Raw genomic sequence first — 12,586 nt, 5'->3', positions numbered from 1 at the left:
GAGCAGGTTTCAAACACTCTTTTTGTAGTATCTGGAAGTGGACATTTGCAACGCTATGTGGCCTATGGTAAAAAAGGAAATATCTTCCCATAAAAACGAGATAGAAGCAATCTCAGAAACTTGTTTATGCTCTATCTACACAAGTAACAGTGTTGAACCTTTCTATTGATAGAGGAGGTGTGGAACACTCTTTTTTTGGAATTTGCAAGAGGATATTTCTATAGAACTGAGGATTTCGTTGTAAGCGGGATTACAGATAAAAAGTAGAGAGCAGCATTCTCAGAAACTTCTTTGTGATGTTTGCATTCAAGTCACAGAGTTGAACATTCCCTTTCATACAGCAGGTTTGAAACACTCTTTTTGTACTATCTGGAAGTGGACATTTGGAACGGTACCAGGCCTATGGTGCAAAAGGAAATATCGTCGCATAAAAACAAGACGGAAGCATTCTCAGAAACTTATTTGTGTTGTGTGTCCTCAACTAACAGACTTGAACCTTTCTTTTGACACAGCAGTTTTGAAACACTCTTTTTGTAGAATCTGCAAGTGGATATTTGGATAGCTCTGAGGATTTCGTTGGAAACGGGATTACATATAAAAAGTAGACAGCAGCATTCTCAGAATCTTCTTTGTGATGTTTCCATTTAAGTCACAGAGTTGAACATTCCCTTTCACAGAGCAGGTTTCAAACACTCTTTTTGTAGTATCTGGAAGTGGACATTTGCAGCGCTTTGTGGCCTATGGTAAAAAAGGAAATATCTTCCCATAAAAACGAGATAGAAGCAATCTCAGAAACTTGTTTATGCTCTATCTACACAAGTAACAGTGTTGAACCTTTCTATTGACAGAGCACGTGTGAAACACTCTTTTTTTGGAATCTGCAAATGGATATTTCTATAAAACTGAGGATTTCGTTGGAAGCGGGATTACAGATAAATAGTAGACAGCAGCATTCTCAGAAACTTCTTTGTGATGTTTGCATTCAAGTCACAGAGTTGAACATTCCCTTTCTTAGAGCAGGTTTGAAACACTCTTTTTGTAGTATCTGGAAGTGGACATTTGGAACGGTATCAGGCCTGTGGTTAAAAAGGAAATATCTTCCCATAAAAACAAGACAGAAGCATTCTCAGAAACTTATTTGCGATGTGTGTCCTCAACTAACAGACTTGAACCTTTCTTTTGATACAGCAGTTTTGAAACACTCTTTTTGTAGAATCTGCACGTGGATATTTGTATACCTCTGAGGATTTCGTTGGAAACGGGATTACATAAAAAGAGTGGACAGCAGCATTCTCAGAAACTTCTTTGTGACGTTTGCATTCAAGTCACAGAGTTGAACATTCCCTGTCATAGAGCAGGTTTGAAACACTCTTTTTGTAGCGTCTGGAAGTGGACATTTCCAACGATTTCTTGCCTACGGCGAAGAAGGAAATATCTTCCCATAAAAACAAGACAGAAGCATTCTCAGAAACTTATTTCTGATGTGTGTCCTCAACTAACGGACTTGAACCTTTCTTTTTATAGAGCACGTTTGAACCACTCCTTTTGTTGCATCTGCAAGTGGATATTTGGATAGCTTTGACGATTTCGTTGGAAACGGGAGTATCGCCCTATAAAATCTAGACAGAAGCATTCTCAGAAACGTCTTTGTGATGTTTCCATTCAAGTCACAGAGTTGAACATTCTCTTTCATAGAGCAAGTTTGAAACACTCTTTTTGTAGTATCTGGAAGTGGACATTTGCAGCGTTTTGTGGCCTATGGTAAAAAAGGAAATATCTTCCCATGAAAACGAGATAGAAGCAATCTCAGAAACTTGTTTATGCTGTATGTACTGAAGTAACAGTGTTGAACCTTTCTATTGATAGAGTAGGTGTGAAACACTGTTTTTTTGGAATCTGCAAGAGGATATTTCTATAGAACTGAGGATTTCGTTGGAAGCGGGATTACAGATAGAAAGTAGAGAGCAGCATTCTCAGAAACTTCTTTGTGATGTTTGCATTCAAGTCACAGAGTTTAACATTCCCTTTCATACAGCAGGTTTGAAACACTCTTTTTGTACTATCTGGAAGTGGACATTTGGAACGGTACCAGGCCTATGGTTCAAAAGGAAATATCGTCGCAGAAAAACAAGACGGAAGCATTCTCAGAAACTTATTTGTGTTGTGTGTCCTCAGCTAACAGACTTGAAGCTTTCTTTTGACAAAGCAGTTTTTAAACACTTTTTTTGTAGAATCTGCAAGTGGATATTTGGATAGCTCTGAGGATTTCGATGGAAACGGGATTACAGATAAAAAGTAGACAGCAGCATTCTCAGAAACTTCTTTGTGATGTTTCCACTTAAGTCACAGAGTTGAACATTCCCTTTCACAGAGCAGGTTTCAAACACTCTTTTTGTAGTATCTGGAAGTGGACATTTGCAGCGCTTTGTGGCCTATGGTAAAAAAGGAAATATCTTCCCATAAAAGTGAGATAGAAGCAATCTCAGAAACTTGTTTATGCTCTATCTACACAAGTAACGGTGTTGAACCTTTCTATTGATAGAGGAGGTGTGGAAAACTCTTTTTTTGGAATCTGCAAATGGATATTTCTATAAAACTGAGGATTTCGTTGGAAGCGGGATTACAGATAAATAGTAGACAGCAGCATTCTCAGAAACTTCTTTGTGATGTTTGCATTCAAGTCACAGAGTTGAACATTCCCTTTCTTAGAGCACGTTTGAAACACTCTTTTTGTAGTATCTGGAAGTGGACATTTGGAACGGTATCAGGCCTGTGGTTAAAAAGGAAATATCTTCCCATAAAAACAAGGCAGAAGCATTCTCAGAAACTTATTTGCGATGTGTGTCCTCAACTAACAGACTTGAACCTTTCTTTTGATACAGCAGTTTTGAAACACTCTTTTTGTAGAATCTGCAAGTGGATATTTGGATAGCTCTGAGGATTTCGTTGGAAACGGGATTACATAAAAAGAGTGGACAGCAGAATTCTCAGAAACTTCTTTGTGACGTTTGCATTCAAGTCACAGAGTTGAACATTCCCTGTCATAGAGCAGGTTTGAAACACTCTTTTTGTAGCATCTGGAAGTGGACATTTCCAACGCTTTCTTGCCTACGGCGAAGAAGGAAATATCTTCCCATAAAAACAAGACAGAAGCATTCTCAGAAACTTATTTCTGATGTGTGTCCTCAACTAACGGACTTGAACCTTTCTTTTTATAGAGCACGTTTGAACCACTCCTTTTGTTGTATCTGCAAGTGGATATTTGGATAGCTTTGACGATTTCGTTGGAAACGGGAATATCTCCCTATAAAATCTAGACAGAAGCATTCTCAGAAAGGTCTTTGTGATGTTTCCATTCAAGTCACAGAGTTGAACATTCTCTTTCATAGAGCAAGTTTGAAACACTCTTTTTGTAGTATCTGGAAGTGGACATTTGCAGCGTTTTGTGGCCTATGGTAAAAAAGGAAATATCTTCCCATGAAAACGAGATAGAAGCAATCTCAGAAACTTGTTTATGCTGTATGTACTGAAGTAACAGTGTTGAACCTTTCTATTGATAGAGCAGATGTGAAACACTGTTTTTTTGGAATCTGCAAGAGGATATTTCTATAGAACTGAGGATTTCGTTGGAAGCGGGATTACAGATAGAAAGTAGAGAGCAGCAATCTCAGAAACTTCTTTGTGATGTTTGCATTCAAGTCACAGAGTTGAACATTCCCTTTCATACAGCAGGTTTGAAACACTCTTTTTGTACTATCTGGAAGCGGACATTTGGATCGGTACCAGGCCTATGGTGCAAAAGGAAATATCGTCGCAGAAAAACAAGATGGAAGCATTCTCAGATACTTATTTGTGTTGTGTGTCCTCAACTAACAGACTTGAAACTTTCTTTTGACACAGCAGTTTTGAAACACTCTTTTTGTAGAATCTGCAAGTGGATATTTGGCTAGCTCTGAGGATTTCGTTGGAAACGGGATTACATATAAAAAGTAGACAGCAGCATTCTCAGAAACTTCTTTGTGATGTTTCCATTTAAGTCACAGAGTTGAACATTCCCTTTCACAGAGCAGGTTTCAAACACTCTTTTTGTAGTATCTGGAAGTGGACATTTGCAGCGCTTTGTCGCCTATGGTAAAAAAGGAAATATCTTCCCATAAAAACGAGATAGAAGCAATCTCAGAAACTTGTTTATGCTCTATCTACACAACTAACAGTGTTGAACCTTTCTATTGACAGAGCACGTGTGAAACACTCTTTTTTTGGAATCTGCAAGTGGATATTTCTATAAAACTGAGGATTTCGTTGGAAGCGGGATTACAGATAAATAGTAGACAGCAGCATTCTCAGAAACTTCTTTGTGATGTTTGCATTCAAGTCACAGAGTTGAACATTCCCTTTCATAGAGCAGGTTTGAAACACTCTTTTTGTAGTATCTGGAAGTGGACATTTGGAACGGTATCAGGCCTGTGGTTAAGAAGGGAATATCTTCCCATAAAAACAAGACAGAAGCATTCTCAGAAACTTATTTGCGATGTGTGTCCTCAACTAACAGACTTGAACCTTTCTTTTGATACAGCAGTTTTGAAACACTCTTTTTGTAGAATCTGGAAGTGGATATTTACATAGCTCTGAGGATTTCGTTGGAAACGGGATTACATAAAAAGAGTGGACAGCAGCATTCTCAGAAACTTCTTTGTGACGTTTGCATTCAAGTCACAGAGTTGAACATTCCCTGTCATAGAGCAGGTTTGAAACACTCTTTTTGTAGCATCTGGAAGTGGACATTTCCAACGCTTTCTTGCCTACGGCGAAGAAGGAAATATCTTCCCATAAAAACAAGACAGAAGCATTCTCAGAAACTTATTTCTGATGTGTGTCCTCAACTAACGGACATGAACCTTTCTTTTTATAGAGCACGTTTGAACCACTCCTTTTGTTGTATCTGCAAGTGGATATTTGGATAGCTTTGACGATTTCGTTGGAAACGGGAATATCTCCCTATAACATCTAGACAGAAGCATTCTCAGAAAGGTCTTTGTGATGTTTCCATTCAAGTCACAGAGTTGAACATTCTCTTTCATAGAGCAGGTTTGAAACACTCTTTTTGTAGTATGTGGAAGTGGACATTTGCAGCGTTTTGTGGCCTAAGGTAAAAAAGGAAATATCTTCCCATGAAAATGAGATAGAAGCAATCTCAGAAACTTGTTTATGCTGTATGTACTTAAGTAACAGTGTTGAGCCTTTCTATTGATAGAGCAGGTGTGAAACACTGTTTTTTTGGAATCTGCAAGAGGATATTTCTATAGAACTGAGGATTTCGTTGGAAGCGGGATTACAGATAGAAATTAGAGAGCAGCATTCTCAGAAACTTCTTTGTGATGTTTGCATTCAAGTCACAGAGTTGAACATTCCCTTTCATACAGCAGGTTTGAAACACTCTTTTTGTACTATCTGGAAGTGGACATTTGGAACGGTACCAGGCCTGTGGTGCAAAAGGAAATATCGTCGCAGAAAAACAAGACGGAAGCATTCGCAGAAACTTATTTGTGTTGTGTGTCCTCAACTAACAGACTTGAACCTTTCTTTTGACACAGCAGTTTTGAAACACTCTTTTTGTAGAATCTGCAAGTGGATATTTGGCTAGCTCTGAGGATTTCGTTGGAAACGGGATTACATATAAAAAGTAGACAGCAGCATTCTCAGAAACTTCTTTGTGATGTTTCCATTTAAGTCACAGAGTTAAACATTCCCTTTCACAGAGCAGGTTTCAAACACTCTTTTTGTAGTATCTGGAAGTGGACATTTGCAGCGCTTTGTCGCCTATGGTAAAAAAGGAAATATCTTCCCATAAAAACGAGATAGAAGCAATCTCAGAAACTTGTTTATGCTCTATCTACACAAGTAACAGTGTTGAACCTTTCTATTGACAGAGCACGTGTGAAACACTCTTTTTTTGGAATCTGCAAGTGGATATTTCTATAAAACTGAGGATTTCGTTGGAAGCGGGATTACAGATAAATAGTAGACAGCAGCATTCTCAGAAACTTCTTTGTGATGTTTGCATTCAAGTCACAGAGTTGAACATTCCCTTTCATAGAGCAGGTTTGAAACACTCTTTTTGTAGTATCTGGAAGTGGACATTTGGAACGGTATCAGGCCTGTGGTTAAGAAGGGAATATCTTCCCATAAAAACAAGACAGAAGCATTCTCAGAAACTTATTTGCGATGTGTGTCCTCAACTAACAGACTTGAACCTTTCTTTTGATACAGCAGTTTTGAAACACTCTTTTTGTAGAATCTGGAAGTGGATATTTGCATAGCTCTGAGGATTTCGTTGGAAACGGGATTACATAAAAAGAGTGGACAGCAGCATTCTCAGAAACTTCTTTGTGACGTTTGCATTCAAGTCACAGAGTTGAACATTCCCTGTCATAGAGCAGGTTTGAAACACTCTTTTTGTAGCATCTGGAAGTGGACATTTCCAATGCTTTCTTGCCTACGGCGAAGAAGGAAATATCTTCCCATAAAAACAAGACAGAAGCATTCTCAGAAACTTATTTCTGATGTGTGTCCTCAACTAACGGACATGAACCTTTCTTTTTATAGAGCACGTTTGAACCACTCCTTTTGTTGTATCTGCAAGTGGATATTTGGATAGCTTTGACGATTTCGTTGGAAACGGGAATATCTCCCTATAACATCTAGACAGAAGCATTCTCAGAAAGGTCTTTGTGATGTTTCCATTCAAGTCACAGAGTTGAACATTCTCTTTCATAGAGCAGGTTTGAAACACTCTTTTTGTAGTATGTGGAAGTGGACATTTGCAGCGTTTTGTGGCCTATGGTAAAAAAGGAAATATCTTCCCATGAAAATGAGATAGAAGCAATCTCAGAAACTTGTTTATGCTGTATGTACTTAAGTAACAGTGTTGAACCTTTCTATTGATAGAGCAGGTGTGAAACACTGTTTTTTTGGAATCTGCAAGAGGATATTTCTATAGAACTGAGGATTTCGTTGGAAGCGGGATTACAGATAGAAATTAGAGAGCAGCATTCTCAGAAACTTCTTTGTGATGTTTGCATTCAAGTCACAGAGTTGAACATTCCCTTTCATACAGCAGGTTTGAAACACTCTTTTTGTACTATCTGGAAGTGGACATTTGGAACGGTACCAGGCCTGTGGTGCAAAAGGAAATATCGTCGCAGAAAAACAAGACGGAAGCATTCTCAGAAACTTATTTGTGTTGTGTGTCCTCAACTAACAGACTTGAACCTTTCTTTTGACACAGCAGTTTTGAAACACTCTTTTTGTAGAAACTGCAAGTGGATATTTGGATAGCTCTGAACATTTCTTTGGAAACGTGATTACGTATAAAAAGTAGACAGCAGCATTCTCAGAAACTTCTTTGTGATGTTTCCATTTAAGTCACAGAGTTGAACATTCCCTTTCACAGAGCAGGTTTCAAACACTCTTTTTGTAGTATCTGGAAGTGGACATTTGCAGCGCTTTGTGTCCTATGGTAAAAAAGGAAATATCTTCCCATAAAAACAAGACAGAAGCATTCTCAGAAACTTATTTGCGATGTGTGTCCTCCACTAACAGACTTGAACCTTTCTTTTGATACAGCAGTTTTGAAACACTCTTTTGTAGAATCTGCAAGTGGATATTTGCATAGCTCTGAGGATTTCGTTGGAAACGGGATTACATAAAAAGAGTGGACAGCAGCATTCTCAGAAACTTCTTTGTGACGTTTGCATTCAAGTCACAGAGTTGAACATTCCCTGTCATAGAGCAGGTTTGAAACACTCTTTTTGTAGCATCTGGAAGTGGACATTTCCAACGCTTTCTTGCCTACGGCGAAGAAGGAAACATCTTCCCATAAAAACAAGACAGAAGCATTCTCAGAAACTTATTTCTGATGTGTGTCCTCAACTAACGGACTTGAACCTTTCTTTTTATAGAGCACGTTTGAACCACTCCTTTTGTTGTACCTGCAAGTGGATATTTGGATAGCTTTGACGATTTCGTTGGAAACGGGAATATCTCCCTATAAAATCTAGACAGAAGCATTCTCAGAAAGGTCTTTGTGATGTTTCCATTCAAGACACAGAGTTGAACATTCTCTTTCATAGAGCAAGTTTGAAACACTCTTTTTGTAGTATCTGGAAGTGGACATTTGCAGCGTTTTGTGGCCTATGGTAGAAAAGGAAATATCTTCCCATGAAAACGAGATAGAAGCAATCTCAGAAACTTGTTTATGCTGTATGTACTGAAGTAACAGTGTTGAACCTTTCTATTGATAGAGCAAGTGTGAAAAACTGTTTTTTTGGAATCTGCAAGAGGATATTTCTATAGAACTGAGGATTTCGTTGGAAGCGGGATTACAGATAGAAAGTAGAGAGCAGCATTCTCAGAAACTTCTTTGTGATGTTTGCATTCAAGTCACAGAGTTGAACATTCCCTTTCATACAGCAGGTTTGAAACACTCTTTTTGTACTATTTGGAAGTGGACATTTGGAACTGTACCAGGCCTATGGTGCAAAAGGAAATATCGTCGCAGAAAAACAAGACGGAAGCATTCTCAGAAACTTATTTGTGTTGTGTGTCCTCAACTAACAGACTTGAACCTTTCTTTTGACACAGCAGTTTTGAAACACTCTTTTTGTAGAATTTGCAAGTGGATATTTGGATAGCTCTGAGGATTTCGTTGGAAACGGGATTACATATAAAAAGTAGACAGCAGCATTCTCAGAAACTTCTTTGTGATGTTTCCATTTAAGTCACAGAGGTGAACATTCCCTTTCACAGAGCAGGTTTCAAACACTCTTTTTGTAGTATCTGGAAGTGGACATTTGCAGCGCTTTGTGGCCTATGGTAAAAAAGGAAATATCTTCCCATAAAAACGAGATAGAAGCAATCTCAGAAACTTGTTTATTCTCTATCTACACAAGTAACAGTGTTGAACCTTTCTATTGATAGAGCACGTGTGAAACACTCTTTTTTTGGAATCTGCAAGTGGATATTTCTATAAAACTGAGGATTTCGTTGGAAGCGGGATTACAGATAAATAGTAGACAGCAGCATTCTCAGAAACTTCTTTGTGATGTTTGCATTCAAGTCACAGAGTTGAACATTCCCTTTCACAGAGCAGGTTTGAAACACTCTTTTTGTAGTATCTGGAAGTGGACATTTGGAACGGTATCAGGCCTATGGTTAAAAAGGAAATATCTTCCCATAAAAACAAGACAGAAGCATTCTCAGAAACTTATTTGCGATGTGTGTCCTCAACTAACAGACTTGAACCTTTCTTTTGATACGGCAGTTTTGAAACACTCTTTTTGTAGTATCTGCAAGTGGATATTTGGATAGCTCTGAGGATTTCGTTGGAAACGGGATTACATAAAAAGAGTGGACAGCAGCATTCTCAGAAACTTCTTTGTGACGTTTGCATTCAAGTCACAGAGTTGAACATTCCCTGTCATAGAGCAGGTTTGAAACACTCTTTTTGTAGCATCTGGAAGTGGACATTTCCAACGCTTTCTTGCCTACGGCGAAGAAGGAAATATGTTCCCATAAAAACAAGACAGAAGCATTCTCAGAAACTTATTTCTGATGTGTATCCTCAACTGACGGACTTGAACCTTTCTTTTTATAGAGCACGTTTGAACCACTCCTTTTGTTGCATCTGCAAGTGGATATTTGGATAGCTTTGACGATTTCGTTGGAAACGGGAGTATCTCCCTATAAAATCTAGACAGAAGCATTCTCAGAAACGTCTTTGTGATGTTTCCACTTAAGTCACAGAGTTGAACATTCCCTTTCACAGAGCAGGTTTCAAACACTCTTTTTGTAGTATCTGGAAGTGGACATTTGCAACGCTTTTTGGCCTATGGTAAAAAAGGAAATATCTTCCCATAAAAACGAGATAGAAGCAATCTGAGAAACTTGTTTATGCTCTATCTACACAAGTAACAGTGTTGAACCTTTCTATTGATAGAGGAGGTGTGGAACCCTCTTTTTTTGGAATGTGCAAGAGGATATTTCTATAGAACTGAGGATTTCGTGGGAAGCAGGATTACAGATAAAAAGTAGAGAGCAGCATTCTCAGAAACTTCTTTGTGATGTTTGCATTCAAGTCACAGAGTTGAACATTCCCTTTCATACAGCAGGTTTGAAACACTCTTTTTGTACTATCTGGAAGTGGACATTTGGAACGGTACCAGGCCTATGGTGCAAAAGGAAATATCGTCGCATAAAAACAAGACGGAAGCATTCTCAGAAACTTATTTGTGTTGTGTGTCCTCAACTAACAGACTTGAACCTTTCTTTTGACACAGCAGTTTTGAAACACTCTTTTTGTAGAATCTGCAAGTGGATATTTGGATAGCTCTGAGGATTTCGTTGGAAACGGGATTACATATAAAAAGTAGACAGCAGCATGCTCAGAAACTTCTTTGTGATGTTTCCATTTAAGTCACAGAGTTGAACATTCCCTTTCATAGAGCAGGTTTCAAACACTCTTTTTGTAGTTTCTGGAAGTGGACATTTGCAGCGCTTTGTGGCCTAAGGTAAAAAAGGAAATATCTTCCCATAAAAAACGAGATAGAAGCAATCTCAGAAACTTGTTTATGCTCTGTCTACACAAGTAACAGTGTTGAACCTTTCTATTGACAGAGCACGTGTGAAACACTCTTTTTTTGGAATCTGCAAGTGGATATTTCTATAAAACTGAGGATTTCGTTGGAAGCGGGATTACAGATAAATAGTAGACAGCAGCATTCTCAGAAACTTCTTTGTGACGTTTGTATTCAAGTCACAGAGTTGAACATTCCCTTTCTTAGAGCAGGTTTGAAACACTCTTTTTGTAGTATCTGGAAGTGGACATTTGGAACGGTATCAGGCCTGTGGTTAAGAAGGGAATATCTTCCCATAAAAACAAGACAGAAGCATTCTCAGAAACTTATTTGCGATGTGTGTCCTCAACTAACAGACTTGAACCTTTCTTTTGATACAGCAGTTTTGAAACACTCTTTTTGTAGAATCTGCAAGTGGATATTTGGATAGCTCTGAGGATTTCGTTGGAAACGGGATTACATAAAAAGAGTGGACAGCAGCATTCTCAGAATCTTCTTTGTGACGTTTGCATTCAAGTCACAGAGTTGAACATTCCCTGTCATAGAGCAGGTTTGAAACACTCTTTTTGTAGCATCTGGAAGTGGACATTTCCAACGCTTTCTTGCCTACGGCGAAGAAGGAAATATCTTCGCATAAAAACAAGACAGAAGCATTCTCAGAAACTTATTTCTGATGTGTGTCCTCAACTAACGGACTTGAACCTTTCTTTTTATAGAGCACGTTTGAACCACTCCTTTTGTTGTATCTGCAAGTGGATATTTGGATAGCTTTGACGATTTCGTTGGAAACGGGAATATCTCCCTATAAAATCTAGACAGAAGCATTCTCAGAAAGGTCTTTGTGATGTTTCCATTCAAGTCACAGAGTTGAACATTCTCTTTCATAGAGCAAGTTTGAAACACTCTTTTTGTAGTATCTGGAAGTGGACATTTGCAGCGTTTTGTGGCCTATGGTAAAAAAGGAAATATCTTCCCATGAAAACGAGATAGAAGCAATCTCAGAAACTTGTTTATGCTGTATGTACTGAAGTAACAGTGTTGAACCTTTCTATTGATAGAGAAGGTGTGAAACACTGTTGTTTTGGAATCTGCAAGAGGATATTTCTATAGAACTGAGGATTTCGTTGGAAGCGGGATTACAGATAGAAAGTAGAGAGCAGCATTCTCAGAAACTTCTTTGTGATGTTTGCATTCAAGTCACAGAGTTGAACATTCCCTTTTCATACAGCAGGTTTGAAACACTCTTTTTGTACTATCTGGAAGTGGACATTTGGAACGGTACCAGGCCTATGGTGCAAAAGGAAATATCGTCGCAGAAAAACAAGACGGAAGCATTCTCAGATACTTATTTGTGTTGTGTGTCCTCAACTAACAGACTTGAACCTTTCTTTTGACACAGCAGTTTTGAAACACTCTTTTTGTAGAATCTGCAAGTGGATATTTGGATAGCTCTGAGGATTTCGTTGGAAACGGGATTACATATAAAAAGTAGACAGCAGCATTCTCAGAAACTGCTTTGTGATGTTTCCATTTAAGTCAGAGAGTTGAACATTCCCTTTCATAGAGCTGGTTTCAAACATTCTTTTTGTAGTATCTGGAAGTGGCCATTTGCAGCGCTTTGTGGCCTATGGTAAAAAAGGAAATATCTTCCCATAAAAACGAGAGAGAAGCAATCTCAGAAACTTGTTTATGCTCTATCTACACAGCTAACAGTGTTGAACCTTTCTATTGACAGAGCACTTGTGAAACACTGTTTTTTTGGAGTCTGCATGTGAATATTTCTATAAAACTGAGGATTTCGTTGGAAGCGGGATTACAGATAAATAGTAGACAGCAGCATTCTCAGAAAATTCTTTGTGATGTTTGCATTCAAGTCACAGAGTTGAACATTCCCTTTCATAGAGCAGGTTTGAAACACTCTTTTTGTAGTATCTGGAAGTGGACATTTGGAA

Source organism: Pan troglodytes, chromosome 11 (assembly GCF_028858775.2).
Source record: "Pan troglodytes isolate AG18354 chromosome 11, NHGRI_mPanTro3-v2.0_pri, whole genome shotgun sequence".
Taxonomy (NCBI): domain Eukaryota; kingdom Metazoa; phylum Chordata; class Mammalia; order Primates; family Hominidae; genus Pan; species Pan troglodytes.
This window is presented reverse-complemented; position numbering follows the sequence as displayed.